Raw genomic sequence first — 19,452 nt, forward strand, 5'->3', positions numbered from 1 at the left:
CAATTTGAATTTATAACGTTTTTATTTTCAAATATCAACCACTGCTACTTTTCTTACTTATACTTTCTTCTCTGTAGTTAAAATATTTGTAAGCTTATTTTATTTAGACAGCTAAACTGTGAAAGTTTTTATTTCTTTGAAAAGAAAGGGTATTTATTATTTAATCCGATAGGTGATGCCGTAGTGAAATTTGTTTGAATAAAATAAATCATATCCGCATTTTTTTTTATAATAAGCACACACTCAAGGGGATATTACTACCCTTATTGTGCAGACACAATGTGAGCACTAGGAAAAGGAGAGAGTATTTGAAAGAAGATGTCGGTACACATTGGATTTAACTTCCTGAATATTGTAGTTACTAGGAAAAAAAAGTGTGCTACGGCATTCCATATTTGCATAGTACGGCTTAAGAACGAATCATTTGACAATACGGCCGAAGTTGGACTCGAGGGTATACTGATATGATAAGCATTCCCAGAAGCGCGAGTATTAACTTTAAACTGTTGATTCAGTTATTACAAAAAAACTCAAGGGAGTTCGATGCAACTAGACATATTTGACTTCGAAAACGATCGCGCTGAGTATTTCCCCGAATATAAACTCACAAATAAATCAGATTTTTTTTTATCTCGAATGAAGCAGTAACAAATTTCGTTTAGTTTGAGATTCGAAAATTAATTATCTTCGTATAAATCTTTTGTAGGCTTAGACATAAAATGGCACTTAATTTCCAAGCTTCCTTGTTGTTTGGAAAATAACCAATTTGTTAGATTAAGCTTTAAAGTGAAAATTATACTTATTTTGTATTCCATCGATCAAGATAATACTGTATTTCACTCGGGCGTATACTTACTTTTTATATGTTGTATCATATAAGGTACAAATCCACATAATCAAAAAAGAATAACAACGTCTTTTGAATTAGCTAGATAAAAAACATAAACTGCATATTTCTCCTTCCACTTAATTCCACTTGACGTTCAAAAAAGGACATTTATATGATATGTGAATGTCATGCAAATGTCAAACACACCTCTTTATTGATTATAACATTTTGCTTGATCTTTCACATTTGCATGAAAGTAATATTGAGAATTGAATAATACATTTTAATTTCGAAAAATAAAATGATGAATTTGTCAAACTCATCCAAACAATTCCGTCATTTTATTTTTCCTTTTTCTTAATTTTCAATTTAAATGGTAAATCGATTTTAGGGAAATACAAAACATCATAATAAATTCTGTAAAAGTTTTCCAAGCATTTTCCTTGTTTTTTTGCCAATACCGACTACGAAACAGCATCAATCATGATTTAGGGTGTGAGAAAACCAGGGATCCATCGTCATCGTCAGCATAGCCATTTTTGTGTTTAGATTTCATGTCAGAACAACGCCCATGTACCAATTTTTAAATAAAAATCTCCTAAAATAACAATTTTTCATGTTTATTTATGACAAAATAAAATCTGTTTATAAATACACATAAATTAGATCAAGGCGTTTCTATCCAAAAAATTCGACAAGCGAAATTACGAACAGTCGATAATTTACGTACGCTGTCGAAAATAACCATAAAAAGTCTCCGCTCAACCTTAAAAAAGAAAAACACATAATGGAAAATAAAATTGAGATTGTTGAGAAATTTTGTGCCAGAAAAACAAGAAAGGCACAACACAAAGCACCTCAAGTGGAGACTCAACAAAGTTGCTATAATATCAGGCTCTATACATTAAATACAACAACAGAACAAACAAGTGTATAGTATCCACCACCAATTTTCAAACAAGGCAAAATGCCAACAACCTCATACATATGTACGCTGCTGACTGTACTGTCCGCTGCCCTCTGCGCGCCGCTATCAAGCTACAAAAGCTTGCTTTTGTGCCATGAAATTGGACGGGCACTCGGCTCTCAGTCCCAGCAACAGCAATGAAACAACAACAACCCACGAATGAACGAACGAAAAGTTTCGATGGAAAACTAGAAGCCTGATACGTCCGACCCCAGACCCCACTGATGCCATTCGATTCGAAGTATTATAGAATCAGCAGCAGCAGCAGTAGTAGAAACCATGCCAATTCGAAATCATGCCATTCGTTCAGATTCAGATACAATATATAGATACAGGGGCACAGCAACAGCAACTGCCATAGCCACAGCCATGACTATAAGCTGCAGAAAGCAAATAAAATGTATATCAAAAGTATCTTCGTGTATATGCGTAACCTGCAGTGAGTACGCCATCATAGCCATATAACTTGGCTTGCTTAATGCTTAACTTGTGCTGACTTTCGTTTTGAGTTCGAGTGGCTGACGTTGATATTTTTTCGACGTTAATTTTTGTTTTTATTGCTGATGTGTTGAATTTTAACGACGCAGTTTTGCTTGTTTGACATGTTGGCCGAGCCACTCTGTTTTATTTATGGCATTCATTATCTACTTTAAAAAAATTAAAAAATGTCAACTGGTTTGACCTGAAAAATTTACTGTAAAAATATATATACTTTTAAAATTACCTTAAACATAAATGAAAAAAGTTTCTTTTTTTGACTTTGTGTCCAATCTATTATTCAAATTGATTTTGTATAATATTTTCTTTTTTAACTTGAATAGCTTTTTGGAGAAACTTTCTTGAATGGAAAGAAGTTTTCTACATTCATATGGGCGTGGTCAAAAAGAAAAAGTTATTATCAAATTTATAGTTTGACTTTGGGAATTTTCTAAAAACAGTTACTAAAATTGCACTTAGGCTACCATAGGCAAGGTTTTTGACATGTCAATAGATGACACAGGCTTAAATCTTCGATAACTACTATAGAAGTCAAACTGTTTTAAAACAGTAACTTCGAGTTTCTGGACTCAAGACTGATTAGTTCTTTGACGTTATGAAATAAGAACTTAAGTCAGAAATTGGTCAGGCAGACTTAATGGACTTGAAAAGAAAAATTTGTTTGATATTGTAAGAAAGTGGTAACTTTACTATATACACAATTACAGTATTTTAATCAAACTATGTTTTGTACTGTTGTTAGTGCATTGGTCTTGGGTTCAATCCCTGCCTATGCCATCTAAAGTTTTTTCACGGGTACTGCCTCTTGCGAGGAATTGACAAATTATCCAAGAGTATTTCTTGTAATGAAAAGTGCTTTCTCAAATAAGCCGTTCGGCTTAAAACTGTTGGTCCACTTCATCCCTGACAACAGTACTCACACACAGAAATAGTTGAGAGTAGTAAGTTACTAGGCCCTAGTTCTCAACGCACTGTTGCGCCACCCAATTTTTTTTATATTTTGTACTACGTATACTTTGACAAAAAGCCACACATCCAAAATTACAACCTTTATAAAAAGTAGACATTTATTTACGGCCTTTCTGCTTAACTTATAACACTTTTATTATCAAACCATCTTCAGCGGTAATGCTGATTTCTGGTATAATGTTTATGTTAACTGCCAGAATTGTTGTTTTTGAAGAGAGGAAAATCCTCAAGAGATTCCTGATAGTCCATTAAATCGTTGAAAAATTACATGACGAGCCATTTGTCTCTTAATCATTTACATTCAAATGATTTGTGTTTTTTTTACTCCGCATGTAATTTCAAATCATTTGGAGGAAAAATGGTTCCATCAAAACGGTGCATACAGTGCTTGCCACTAATAGATGTTGATCATCTAAAAATCGTTTTGTCAAATCTTTGATCTGTGCTAATAAAACAATAATTGATTATTTAAAAGACAACATTTCACACACTTTTAACGAAATAAGACCAAGTCTGCTAGAAAAAGTGTTGCGAATTACACCGAGTGCCACAAAATTAAAAGATTGGTTATTCTGCTGAATTTGTTGTGATTAATTTTATTAAAAAAAGATATGCAGAAACAAGTATACATCTGAATTGGCCCAATCAACATTTCAAATCAAATAAATAGGATTTGGAACAATTCTGAATAATCCAATTAGTTAAACAAATAAAGCATGACCATTGAAAGCCTCGAATAAAACAGAGCAACCCACAATACAATTGTATTTTTGATCTATTTGGTTGAAACTGTAATTTATGCTTTTATTGATATCAGACCAGATATTTGTCTAGGAATCTGTCCTCAAATTTGACCCTATTGTGTTTTATACATTTTTTTGTTGTGTATTTTTTCTCAATTCCTAAAAACCATAGGCTTATCAATAGAAGCGATATCAATGTCAAAAATTCAATAACTATAAAACATTATCTAATCCAGGTCAGAGCTTCATCAAAAACAAACAACAGTATAAAAACCCATTTCAATTATTTTGCAGATTTAGCACTTTCTGGAGAGTTTTTATTTTTTATCCACATTAGATTATATATAGAAATTTTAGTCCCAGCGTCAAAAAATATCCACATCAAAATCACAGATTGTGTGCGTAATTATGAAACAGCAATTTCTTGATTTCGCCACTCTCGTAATCTCGGTAGAAATGAGATAAGGAAAGGTCGTCTTTTTATTGATTTAAATTGCCATCATAAATATTGTTATCACGATCTTTTTATTAGTACAAGGTCTTTATTTCATTTTACTATGTATTTAAAGAGTTTAGAAATGTTTGCTTGTGTATGCGAGAAAGAACACATAGTTTGGCTTAATTAAGAACACCAAGTATAATGTATTCGTTCTTTCGGTTTTTATTGACCACTTAACCGAGATTTACACTAATTTTTATTTGACGCATAAGTTTTCATTCCAAAGCTTGAGTATAGCTTACAATTTTTTGCTAGTGCTTCATAAGTAACTTTCTTAAGTTCTTGACCATTATTGAAAGAAGAGCGGATTGTACTCAAACTAAAAATCCAATCGTGTTAAACAATTAAACTGCAACACTTGCGCCTTTAAAAATGCTCATCAGTGCTACTACATTAGTTCTTTAACAGCCGTACTACACGAATGTGGAATGTTTTTCCTTATTCTGTCCTTCCCTGGCATCGCAAAATTCATAAATTCAGAAAAAATGTGCACCGATAACTCCTTTCAAACACCCTTCCTTTCCTATTACTTACACTGTGTCTGATGTGTCCACACCAAGTACAAATTTCAGCAAACATTGTTTAAAAGCCTTTTTAAAATATTTCGCATTTGTTAAAAAAAATTCAAAAAGCATTGCAAAAATATTTCAGAAATGTTTCTGCTTTGGTTTTTGTTTTGTTGTGGACGCTTTTAGAAACATTTACAAAATTTTTCTTTAATTCCCAGTTTTGCATTCAGTTCTGTTCTTGAAAATGGAATTTTGTTTTCCAGCTGCACATCAAGAATGTGATTGTACAGAGTACCGTACCTGTTTGCCATTTTAAAATACTTCAAAAATGTGCTGCTGTGTTATATATTAGATCCATCTTAACTTTCCTTACACTGTTCTTTAACAATTTACAGAAATAACCCCTTTAGTGTGCGCTGAATATAAAGAATTGTATAATGGAATTGCTTTTCTATGTGTTAGAATTCTTTAAATGAATTTTAACTTAAAATTAAATTCAATACAAAATCTTATTCATGGCCATAATTTTATCAAACAATATATAAAAAACAATAAAGGAACTTTAAATGAAAAACAGCAGGACGTCTTCTCTTTCATGTATTCGCTCTCATATCAATTAAATCAACCATTTATCATTGATTGCATCCGAGATAAAGTTTGTTTTTTCAGACTTGTTTTTTTTTTTGTACTTTTTCAAGGTACAATCAATGAATTTATATGGAACTTTATAGTTGATTGATTAATCGAAATACACAAAATCAACGAAACATAAAAAGAATATAATCAAGCAAGGAGAGAACTCCAAAAGAAGATGGAATCAAATGTAGAGGAGCACTCAAAAAATGGATCCATCTTATCGTGTATGATGTGTTATAGTGAGTCGGAATCCAGAATATATTTTCCGGTCTAGCATACGTTTCAATGGCGCCCACATTGTTTTCGCAGCTCCTAAAATCTTTCAATGTAAGCACATTTATTGTTCTACACAATCTTTAATAAAGCAACGCCAGAAACTGAGAAAAGTCGCTCTTGAAGCTGAAAAATTGGAAATAAGTTAGGAATTGTTTCGAGAATAGAAAAACATCCCTGGTTGCCCCACAAATGATACAGGAAACTGAAAGTTTTGCAACCAGGTACCAACGTCAACATCACAGATAAACAGTGCGCAGAGTAAATGGAAAACAGTATATAAAAAAGCAGCAGCGTGTGATCCACACTGATTTATTTCATTTAAAATGAGATAAACCTTTGGTGGAATCATAGCAAAACTTAATTATCTTTTCTATTGTTTTCTTTTGAAAAATAAGCCCAGTTAGTGCCCTTTCATTAACAAAACTAAATAATATCAACAGTAACAGATTGATTGTTTCTTCAATTGAAAACACATAATTCCAAATGCACAACTACTCAACGAACACAGCCATCGAGATACAAATGCAATATCAATCGTACCAACATTTGAGAACGAAATCACATAAGATCCATTCGAGACTCGTATAAATGTCAAAAACCCATCGGTAGTAAGATTCTGCTTTAACTTTTGTCGGTAGTATTCATACTGCGGATATAGTTTTTGTTGTTCGTGTAAAATCTTACTATAATATTGATAGATTTTCCAACAAAACACGGGAAATATTTTCCTACAGTGTTCAAACGGATTGATGATACTGCCTTTCTGTCAAGATTTCGAGCGCGAAACAGTGTTGCATGTAGTTTTATTCTCCGAAATAAAGTACAATATTTTTTAATTTATTTCTTTCCGTCTATAATTCTGATATTTTAGTAGTTTGTCTGCATTCCAGCTGTAGACTAATCCAAGGAAATTAATAAATCATTATAAAACCGGTCCAGCCGTTCTGGAGTTATTATTAGTGTACCTAACTAATGTGACTTCTCTTTATTTCTATAATTAGATTCAATAAAGAGACATTCCAATTTGTATAAGTTTATCCGGAACTTGTTTACCTTCCATTTCTTTATTTTTCGTTGAAACTGACTGAAGCAATTTTTTGTTAAAACTTTGTCTATTGTTTTTTTTTTTTATAATTTGAAAATGCAGTAATTTATCACGAATTTTTAATCTTTAGCTGCGCTTAATTTATTTTAAATTGGAAGTAATGGTAACTGGTCGAGCAATGTCATAGAAAATAATCATGATTTATTGCATGTTTCCTTTTAGAATGAGTTCCAGTTCAATGGAAATGAAAATTAATTACAAACACTTTAAATTGTTTTTTCTCATTTTCTCTAAATTAGTTTCGAAGTAACTTTCAAGGTAATTTACGAGAAGTTAATTTTATTAGATACAATTTATCTTTATTTAGAAAAAATCAAAATTATTTTTAGATTTACGAAACAAACGTACGTGGGATGAAATCTCTTAATTTTAATATAAATTAATTTCAATATCCCCTTAATATCTCTTATTTCTGTTTCTTAAAATTAATATCATATGATTTACTCTTCTTATTTTTGAAAAAAGAAAAAAAATATAATATGAACCAACCTTCACAATAATATGTCAATCAAAAATAAATTCTACAAAGCTCGAGGTTTCTTCGTATCGTCGCCGGAACAACTGTCATTATATGTCAGTCAATTTAACTGACATGGTCTTAATGAATATTTTCTAATTTCAAATTCTCGCATGAGTGTACGACTGTTAGAGTGTTCGAGAAATTAAAGTTTCTTCGTTTTTAAATTTCTATACAAAAACGTATGTACATATATACATATACATACATACATACAATGTTGGATTTAATTAAAATTTAGTATCCGACAGCTGACTCTGTAAGCGTCTTCCATATTTTATTATCCAAGAATAAACGACCTAAAAAATGGAGAGAAACAGACTTTTCTTCGATCTTGCTCGTTTTCTTTCAACATAAAAACTTTATTCTTCATAAACACAGAGAACTCTACCTTTCTGTATTATGGTAGCTTACCAACTTTATTGTCTCTTTGTTTTTCCAAGAAATTCGTTTAAAGTCTTCTTTTGTGACGATGCTTTGCTTTAAGGTGTGTCCAAATTAGGTAATATTATGTTATGTGAGAATCAAGAAGTACGAAAAATTAGCAAACCAAAATGTATATAATTATGGAAGTATGTAGGTATGTATGAAATTTTTGCTATAAAAATTGTTTTTAGTACTTCGATAAGATTATAGTTATGTAAAAATGTATTTCTGACACAACGGATGACGCACTATCTCAAGAAGATAAAAGATTGCTTAATCAAAATAAGTACTTGATTTTGGCTAAAACAAAAAATTGTCATACCAATTTCAAAAGTAAACCAAAAATGAGTCAAACAAATGTTCGAAACTTTCGAAGAGAAAATTCTTTTCTTATAACAGTGTACATGCATGTTTCACTTAAATGAATCATAAGCGAGAGTCACGAGTTAATTGATGAATAAATCATTTCACAACGAACGTACATTTAGAATTACTTATTTTGTTTAATCAAGTCAAAAGAATTTAATCGAATCTATCTTACCTATGATTCCGTTAGATTCTTTCTAAATCATAGGTTATTTTGACATTAAAAACTGTTACTGCCTGAAAATTTTGACAAAAAGAATGAAATAAATCAAGTTGAATGAAATGAATCACACTAACGAACGAACATCACTTGAAATTATTAAAAACTGATTTCCAAAATGAGTTCTGTGTAGCCCCATCCAAGTTCTTGCAAAGAAATCGTTAAACTGGTTGTTAGTGGACCGCACTGATTGTCCCTGACTTTGTCGTACCGGTAACATATCACCGATATTTACAGCTCAACATTTCATGCCCATAAAGCTGGGATTATTCGCTTACAAAGCACAAGTGACTTAGTAATTTATGGCTCACGACCATCTGCTTCGTAGTTTGGGCCTTAGAATAGCTTTCGTTGGAAAACGATTTTGGAAGAAGAATCATTTTTACTCACGAGGCGCATTTTGATTTCGGCGGGGCAGCTACAATACAAATAAAAGAAAAGATCGCTTCTTGAGCAAACTAGGGAAAACCCGAACGTTAATGTCAAGCAATTCGTGAATCGTGAGCTACAGACCGAAACCGTCAATAAAGTCTTTGGAATATGGGATTAACTGAAAGACTTATTGCAGTCACTTGAACGATGACGTTATGTTCCATAAATTAATGGGAACGTTTGTTCTTAGTAATAAGGCCATAAAACATAGAAGACATTTAATTGCTGGCCCCACTATTCAGCAATCGTAATAGAAGCATACAAATATTAAGTAAATAAATGGTAAAATCAAATTTAATAGGCACAATTAATTTGCTTCAAGCGAAAATGTATCTTGTTTCTTCTCGTTAGTTTCCCTTTATTAATAAGATGAACAAGTTATAAACGACTTCAAATTATAAGTCCATATATGTGTGGCAAATTCTGTGCAACTCATTGCCTACAATATTATTTTTTTTTATTTTTGATAAGTTTTACTAAGATGTTAGGTAAACATTTTTAGAAATTTGGTTTGAAAAAATATTGGAGCAACTTATTACAATTTTCTTAATATTTCCCGGTGCTGTCAAATGAAGCCAACAGAAATAAGACCAACTTTTTCGATTTTTCACTTTTTTAAGGTGCAATAAAGCAAATTAGCAGAATTTAGTTTTATTACGCTGAAAAAAGTAAAAGAAAACTAATTTGTTTGTGTTTTGCTTTAAAAGGTTTGATTTGTGATAGCCGCAACCTTAACCCTTAACCTTGCACCTACCTCAAATCCTATAGTATGCCCAACCTGGGGATTTTTTCTGCTTTATTCACAGTGAAAATAAGTTGGTATTATTTCTCAAAATAACTTGGCCTTATTTCACTTTCCCAAAGTTCAATATAACCAACCGGTGAAAATTGGTTCAATTCCACTTTTATAAATTGCATTACACACATTTTTGAAAGTTGGTCTTAATTTACAGCACATATTGGCAGAGCTGTACAAGAATGCAGTGTTTTTAGTACTGAATGGAAAGACTTTTTTTTTTTGATTTAATCTCAGTACTTTGATTTTCAAACTTAAGTCCCAGTTAATTTTGCAGTCTTGTATTTAAAAATCATCTGAAGCAGTCAAAATAATTCATTTTTTGGACTGATTACAGTGTTTCACAAGTCTTTGACATTCTTAACATTCCTAAAGTCTTTTCAATTCAATCAATGTATCAAGTCTTTTTACTGCTTTGAAAGCCTTTTGATTACTATGAAGCCGCGGTCGGAAGCTTTAGATTTCAACTATTATTTTAACCTCCGCTTAAAATAAAAAAATTGACCAAACAGAAGTGGATATTTAAAATAATTTTTCAAATCTATAACAGTAAACCGCTTCTTCACAGTAGTCAAAAGGCTTTCATAAGCATTGAATAGTCTTCAATTATTAATAAGAATTGAAAGCAGTATCAAAAGAATACATTGAATTCATTTAATGCAAAGAATGTAAAAGACTTTTGAAAACCTTTAAAGATTGCAAGCAGTAAACAAAAAACAAGGCATTCTTTTTATTTGAAGTCTTTTGACTGCTTTTGATGATTGCATTATTTAAGACTTTAAAATAAAATGGAAATGGATTACCGAAATTAAAAGAATGGGATAATAAATTCTGTTACATTCCCGAAAAATGAGTTGAATTAGTGGTACTTTTTGGAAAGCAATACCATTATATTTCATTCTGATATTTGGCTTGTTATCAGCTTTTCGAAACTTTAAACTTAACAAGCTAACAAGTGGAATATATTTGCCCCCATTTTTAAATCTGCATAAATGTCAATTCTTCTAAAAAGTGACAATTCAAGAATTAATAAAGCAAACAAACCTTAATCCCGGGAACGGAACTTTCAGGAACTCAGAATTCATATGGGTTTAAAAAATCACAAAAACTTCAATCTATGTTTTGATTTTAATTTAAGTTTTATAAGTATTACAAAAATCATCATTTCAACTTAATGAATTATTTAATTTTTTACAAATTAAATTTTTGCTAAAAGCCTTTTTACATACATTTTTTTTGAAATGTCTTAAAAACTGAAGCGAGAGATGGGAAACAGATAGCGGGTGCTGGTGTTCACCTTTAAAAGTCCCATTCAGTGTTTTTTCCATCATTCTCGTGTGAAAAAACTTCAAGAATTCGATGTTCTTTGTTATGAACTGTGATAGCTTCGTGCATGAAGTTTATTTTATTGAGTAGACTAGAGTTCCTTTATATTCAGATTTAATTAATTGAAATTAATGCTTTTACATTTTGAATGAATTTTATTCACAATGGTTGCTGGGTAAGTACAAAGTTCACACTAATATAGCAAGTTGTAAACTTTAAGTACATGAGCTCTACGTTTCATAATGTCAGAATTATATATGTAGAATAATTTTAAGTGTTTTAATTGAATAAACTACCCATACATAATGTATAGATGTAGGTACTTTAGAGGTTTTGTAATTTGAACCCTACTTTATTCGCACGGAAAAATTTAAGAGCGTACCTATTTAAATTTCAAAATTTTGTATTTCATTTTTGTGTTTATTCGAGTATTAATCTAAATGGAATCAAAAGGATTATTTACATAAATGCAAAAATTAAACCGAAACAATTTTCAACTCAGTCTTGAATCGAACTTAATTATTCAGTAATGAATAAATATGTAGTTAAAAAAAAAAATTAAAACAATTAATGTCAACGGCATTTGAATTTTTTTTGCAATAAAGTTTGTACTTTCTTGTTCTTTAAAAATATATTTTTCTGTAGTTCTTTTATTTTCCTCCTTTTCCCATTTGCAAATTTGAAAATAACATTTGTTTATAATTTAAATTTCAAGGTTATGCTGATACTTTTGCATTTATCTTGAATTTTTCTATTTGATTTTATGCATTTGATTCTTCTCTAATTTAACACATATTGATTTTTTTCAAAATTTTAAATAGATGTTGACCTAGCCTCTACCACATCCTCCCCTATAACATGTGTCCACCACCTTAAGCTGCATTTTTATCAACCGATAAGCAAAAAGCTTATCAGCACAGACAATTATTATTAAAATTTCCCCAACCAACAATGGAAACAATTCGAAACGATAACAAAGTGTAGAGTATAGTGAAATAAGATAAGAAAACCACCAACAAAATTCAATATTTTCAAAATCGTGTACATAATGTAGATGCTGGTATCTATAAATAGAAAAACACATGGGGGCATTTTTCCAAGAATTCATTTTTCTAAACCTACAAAATTAGTTTTGTTTATCTTTAACCATAGGACTTCTTTGTTTCGAACTCTCGAATTTTGATTTATCTGTTCTTCTATGTTTTCAAAATATAGTCTTTACGATATTTCGATGATTTTGTGGAAGAAAATACGAATATTTATAAGTGCTTATTTTTGGAGAAAGAATAGATAGTAATTTACTTTAAAAAGTATTTGATCCAAATATAAACATACATATGTAAGGTCTCAATATTATGAAAACTTGACTCAATATCAGAAGGTTTGGAGAGAACTAAAATTAACAGAAGCAGAAAATAGAAAACATAATTTCCCTTAAGGTATAAGAATTAGATCAAAACCAAACTTCTTTAGCAGCTTCAAATTTCACTTGAAGTCATTCGCCACTCATTCCTTTTAGTTTGAAGCTGGAAGGGCTTGCATTTGACATCTCTCAGACACAACTGTCATTTAAAGTGTCATAATATTATCAGTTGAATGTTTACTAGTTTCAATAATTGATCCAAAAAAATTAAAACTTGCTTTAAACGTTATGCTTCAAACGCAGCCACTATTAATGCATTTCTTCAGGAGTCGGTAAAATCTACGGATTCCCCAAAAATAGGTAAAAATGTGAAAAAAGTGAAAGCGTCATTGATGTCGAACTAGTTACATATGATTTGAATGTATCGATTTCCCGGATTTCGCAGCAAATGAAGGTGTCTTGCAGATCCTTTAAGACTGACGATTGATGATCGCGTAATTTCAACCTATGGCAATCGAGGTCATTCGTTTCGACACAGTTAAATTTTTGTATGTAAGGCTACGCAAAAGAATATACATATAAGCTCGAATAATCCTCGAATTCTGGATGCATTTAAACCTAAAACTACTCAAATTATGACCGAGAGACCACCCAAATTACTCAAAAATCATACTTTGATTAAGTGTGTCCATAAAAATTTTATCAGCAAAAAAAACGTTTAAATCTAAAAAGCAAAAAGGTTTTGAAAACTTTCCTTTAGTATTTTATCAATTTTTTCAGGGTTTCCATCAATTTCAGAATTGGCGCAATAGTTTTATCATCTGCTTTTTAACAACTATTGTAGTATCTCAATTTCTATAGGAGATTACATTAAGAAGTAAAGCCTGTAAATTAATAACGTTCAGTGAACTACAATACATTAATGCATGCACCTTATCTAAAACAAATATCAAAATATCATTCAGCTTCAACTTGAAACATAGCACCCCTAGCTATAAATAACCTATACAAATAATCTTCTTATGGAGTTTGCACGTGCAATAGGTAAAGAACTGTCAGATAACACGTGATAAATTCCAATTTATATAACATCTAGAGGTAACACGTGTCTGATAAAATACAAATTTAAGATTTAAAGGAAATAAAATGAGTTTGAATGCAATTATTTATTGCCTGCTGTAATTTGAGATGCAGTTTTTAAACGTGCAAGTTATGGCAGAACTTGCACATGCAATTGTTGGTCACGTAAAATTACACTTTCTACTGCTATATGCAAGACTTAAAATGCTTAAATGGTAGGAGATCTCATGCAGTTAAAGTTGCCTATTTATCGGAAATGAATCGTTCAACCCAAATTATTTTCAAAAATAAATTGTACAAAAGTTGATTTGGTGGGTCAAACTCACATTGAGACTTTTAATTAAAACTTGAAGTTCTTTAACGCTTTTTTTTCTAAAAATATCCTTTCAAATATCTAAATTTCTTTACAAGCAGTATTAAAGAAAAGCAGACGCCTATATGTTAAGATCGATACCAATTTTCCATTTTTGTTCGAAGTTGAGTTACTGATATTATAACATTATTATAATGTATTGTTATACCTATGATGATTTCTAAGAAGTTTTAAAGCGTGTACTACCTTAGTTCGGCTTAATATTACTGATCATCTGAAAATTGGTCTCAATTTTAAGTTAAAATTCTAGGGCTTAATTAAAATTTAGAAATGTTTTGATTTTGGTCCAGTTATTGCCTCTTGCGTAAAATTGATAAATCCTTAAACATTTTTTTCTATCATGGAATGTTCTTCTCAAGTTAATAGTTCGTATTTGGTATAAATCGCTAGGTCCCTTCAATTCCTGAAACTACTTGCACAAAAACAATGGTTGAGAGTTGGGAGTAAAATATGCCTTAGTTATCCATGAGTAACGATATTTATAATAAATTAAATTGGATGGCGCAACAGTCCGTTGAGAACTAGGGTTCTAGTGGCTTTCAACTCTCAACCATTCCTGTGTGCGAGTACTGTAGTCAGGAATGGAGGGGACCTACAGTTTTACACCGGATCCGAACGGCTAATTTGAGAAAGCACTTTTCATGACAAGAATTACTCTTGGAGAATTTGTCAATTCCTCGCAAGAGGCAGTGCCCGTGAAAAAACTTTAGATGGCATAGGCAGGAATCGAACCCAAGACCTATGGCATGATGGTCCAACGCACTGACCAACAAGCCACGGATACTACTAAGATTATTTATTAGTTTTTATAAATGATAAAAACTTGTAATTTTTATGTGATTTTTTACATTATTCTCAATAAAGATCAACTGAAAACTAAGCCTTAACCCAGGTTTTCTAAATTTCAACAAACTATATCTAAAGTTTAAGGTCGTAGCTCCCTTAAAGAATATGTTTTATTCGTTAGAAATGTATATAAAACTTATATGAATTATCGACTTTTTATAATGAACTATAACTAGTGATTGTGATTATGCAAGGATTGGTGATTGATTAAGTGACATATAAAGTATTAAATATTCTACCTGAGTTGATCAACTGCAAAAACTTATTGTTATTTTGGCAACTATTATACAAATTTATCAAGTAGCTAGGTTATGTAATATAGGTAGTGCACGATAAGAGACTATTCGATGATTGAATCATTGATTTCCACCGGTTCTATTCACTCAACAGTGAAATAAACTGATCAATTCAACAACTAGATTCAAGCCCCTACAAAGCTCAAAACACGTTCAACATTAAAATGTTTAATTTATTATTGACGTTTCATATAACACTAGAGTTCAATTGAATGCTTATTCAACCATTCAATTATTTAATAGTTGAATAATAATCTAGTTCCATACATCAGTTGTTTTATATTAGTAACGCATATGGGCATAAACACATAAATTTAATCCCTATTTAATGTTGAAATGGAACTAAGTACAAGTAAGCGTATATTGTTGTGTAAATTAAGGTTTTAATTTGTTTTGTTTATTCCTGTGTAAAGGGTTTTTCATTTTTAATGCCCCGCTATTTGGACAGCTGTCACTCTTAAGGCTGTAATCCTTAAACATTTGGAAATTGAAAACAACATCATTACTAAAAATTGAATGATACATCAACAACGTTTTGAAATTTTTAAAATTCCCTTCAAAAAAGGTAAACATTTTGTAGTCGCAATTCGAAAAACTGAGGCCATAGTGATATCGGTTTAATAAAATTTGAACTATAAAGACAACATAGAAGAACTATCAAACTGTGTGGTCAAGATCTAGCAATATCGGAGACTAAGTTAGTAAGCAGAATTGTCATATTTGACGCTGGAAAATCCATAAATAATAATTATTGAAAAGCATCTCCATTCTTAGAGAGTCACTTTTTGGTGAAGTTTTTGGGATTACTTATCCGAAAATGAGGTTGTCGAAAAATCTATTGTGAATGGTTTGCACATCTGAGCTATGAATTATGATTTTTATGGCCAACATTTGAAGATATCGATGTGAACGAAGTTTATTTCACTGAAACGGCACGTGAGCGACCTGGTAGTGTCATACGAGTAATGAAGCAATCGAAGATTTTGGAAGAAAAGTTTTCTGACCGTGTTATTTCTCGAAGAAAAAGCCAGAGTTGTTATACGAGGTCTTGTGATTTAACACCTTAAGAATTTACGTTAAGGTGTATGCCCATAATTCACAATCGATTGAAGCCATTGAACATTGCATTGTTGAAGATATGGAGGACATATAGTGGCAAATCTGAATGCAAAAATATAGGGTTACCATCCTTAAAAAAATCGAATGTTTTCTTATTTTGTTAAAGTTAAGGGTTGTTTTTTATAAATAAAAAAACTTAATGTCGAGTCGTATCATGATAAGTTATACCTATGAGTTCTCTATATTATCTCATGTTCGTGAAAACTCTTATTTGTTTATTTAAAGTAAATAATACCAAAAATACTAGTTTTCCACATAAAAAGTACCTATGAGTTATTATCATGTTTAACTTTAAAATCAAGGACGTAGAAATATAACTTGTTTTTATATATACCATTGTGCAATTCAGACGGGGACTCGTGCTAATCTTGATTTTTTAAAGGGTGTCCCAAAATTAACGCTAGATTTGAATTTGCCGCCATTTGTGAGGTGAAGTGTTGGCAACCCTGAAAATAAAGCAATTTGACAGCTAACAGTATAGGGTTATTAAAAATGGAGCGTTACACGATAGAACAACGTGTCTTCATTATTAAAGAATATTTCAAAAATAGTAAAAGCTTGTCGGCTGCAGTTCGAAAATTTCATACAAAATATGGTCGGAATAGTGTTTTAACTTCGTGAACTGTGAAGAGATTAATTGAAAAATTCATGGAGACTGGATCCGTTGGAGACGCCAAACACACTGGTCGTCCAAAAACAAGCCGTTCAAATGTGAATGTCGAAGCAGTGCGTGAGTGTTGCTGACAATCCAGGAACCTCAATTCGACGTCGTGGACAAGAATTGCAAATTTCAAGAACCTCTCTACAGCGTATACTCACCAAAGATCTGTGTCTTCATGCTTACAAAATTCAATTAACACAACAATTGAAGCCTAATGACCATGGACAGAGAAGAGAGTTCGTTGAATGGATTATTGAACATCAACAAATGGACCCTGATTTTTCGAGCAAAATCATCCTAAGCGATGAAGCACATTTTCATCTTGATGGATTTGTCAATCGCCAAAATTGCCGCATATGGAGTTCGGAGAACCCACATGTGATTGTCGAAAAACAAATGCATCCACAACGCGTGACTGTATAGTGTGGATTTTGGGCTGGAGGCATAATTTGGCCATATTTTTTTGAAAATGATGCTGGTCAAGCAGTGACAGTTACTGGTGCTCGATATCGCGACATGATTACACAATTCTTTCTGCCAAAATTGGATGATATTGATGTGTCCAATATGTGGTTTCAACAAGACGGTGCCACATGTCATACAGCCCGTGAATCAATTCAATTACTGCATGAGACATTTCCAGGTCGTGTACTCTCTCGTTTCGGTGATCAAAATTGGCCTCCTAGATCGCGTGATTTAACACCATTAGACTTGTTTTTATGGGGTTATTTGAAATCACAAGTCTATGTCAACAAGCCCACAACCACCCGTGCATTAAAGGAGGATATTCAACGCTGCATCAACGAAATTCAGCCACATTTATGCAGAATGGTCATGGAAAATTTCAGCAAAAGAGTGCGCATGTGCATGCATAGCCGTGGAGGCCATTTGTCCGATGTGTTATTCCATACATAACCCTATCTTATGTACTTTACGAGTCAATAAAAATATAACTATCAAAAGACTAAAAACGGCGTTTATTTAATTCAAATCTTACGTTAATTTTGGGACACCCTTTACAAAAATACGAAAAAATTACCACAGTGTGGATTTAATCTTGATTGTCGTACATTCACCGAGTTTGATTTATTATAAAACATCCTTAAACTTGAACCAAAGATAATGTTTCAATACAAAAAACGTTACATTTTCTAGAATCTACCGATTGAGTGACAATTCCATATCTAAGGCTCTTTCTATGTGCATATTTTACTTGTATCTCAACTGAAAACATATTTCCCCAAACTTAATAACGTCAATCAACAAAATTGAAAACGACAAAGTTTGAAAGAGGTTTCTCATCAAAATAACAATAGACCTTCTGTCAGTTAAATTGACTGACATTTATAACAAAAAATAATTACTTTTGAATGTAAGAGGCTCATATTTCGTTAAATCTTCCTACCTACCTACGTGGCATAATCAATAACGAACTATCTATGCAAGAATATCTATAAATTTGAGTAAATCACTTAAATGTATTGAAGTACCTGGAAGCTAAAAGCATCTTTACTAGGTATCTATTCATTATCAAATAATAAAAACAAAATATACCTACGACCTTGCAAAACTTTTCTTCGATCTCGCTTATTTTCTTTCCTTCAAATACCTAATACCTAGCTTACTTACCTTTAAAACATGTCGACAAACTTTCATTACCAATTCATTCAGATTCGAATAATTCCTTTTATCTTTTTTATGTATAATTTGTGTGTCTGCCATCAAAATAAATTCTTTATCATTAAAAGATCCTTTCCAATTTCAATGCTCGCTCTTTGGTTTGTTCACATTCTTTACTTTATATACATTTTCCATCTACTTACTATGTAAAAATGTATAAAGATATCTGTGAAGTACATAAAATTACACACACAAATGTACGAACCTACATAGATACATACATTTATTGTAGATATACCCCTATACCCTGCATCTCTCTTTTATTATGATACCAACAGAAAAACGAAAACTCTTATTTAAAACTCGTCGTTTACGTTTCGTTTCGTTCATGTTATTCGTTCGTTCTACGATTTCCTCTGGGTATAGATACTTTTGTATAGTTTCCACATTTTTGTAGAGATATTTTGCCTGTTTTATTATACCTACCTAACTGTATATACCTACTATAATCTCTACTCAACCACCGAAACCAAACCGAACCGACACAGACCGTGTATAGGCAAATAGGGCAACGGCAAACAGGTTATATGACTTCCCCTTGGTTTTTTTGTTGATTCTCGTGACACGTAAGTCGAGAAATTACCTAACCTGACCGATTTTGTAGGTTAGGTTTATACTAACCTACGGTGTGAGTCCGTTTTAAATTGTATCTTTTATCTAAATTCTTATTTGGAAGGTGAAACTAAAATACCATATTTGGTTAAACCTAGGTTTGAAAAAGATATCTAATCAGCTTATCTTTCTTCATAAATATCGAATATCGAAATCTTCAAAAATTTCCCATAAATTTGAAACCTGGCATTTTAATTATGCAGTACATCAATTATCCATTAACAACTTTCACGTCCCTATCTAACGTTGGGAATTTTTATCGAGTTGTAATTTCGTAAAAATGGATGACGTGTAGGCAGCTTGTTTGG

General features: G+C 31.6%; 1 protein-coding gene and 1 long non-coding RNA gene across 2 annotated transcripts in view; one reads left to right on the top strand and one right to left on the bottom strand.

Annotated features, from left to right (window-relative positions):
* Positions 1-19,452, top strand: part of LOC129945110 (formin-J-like) — a 64,412-nt gene that overhangs the window by 23,532 nt on the left and 21,428 nt on the right. The window lies entirely within an intron of this gene.
* LOC129945111 (uncharacterized) lies at positions 1,070-2,462 on the bottom strand. Its single transcript, XR_008781489.1, has 3 exons — positions 1,808-2,462; positions 1,485-1,595; positions 1,070-1,427 (listed from the first exon to the last, which is right to left on the bottom strand). It is a non-coding gene; the product is annotated as an uncharacterized LOC129945111 (long non-coding RNA).

The sequence above is a fragment of the Eupeodes corollae genome, chromosome 2 (genome assembly GCF_945859685.1).
Source record: "Eupeodes corollae chromosome 2, idEupCoro1.1, whole genome shotgun sequence".
Classification (NCBI taxonomy): Eukaryota; Metazoa; Arthropoda; class Insecta; order Diptera; family Syrphidae; genus Eupeodes; species Eupeodes corollae.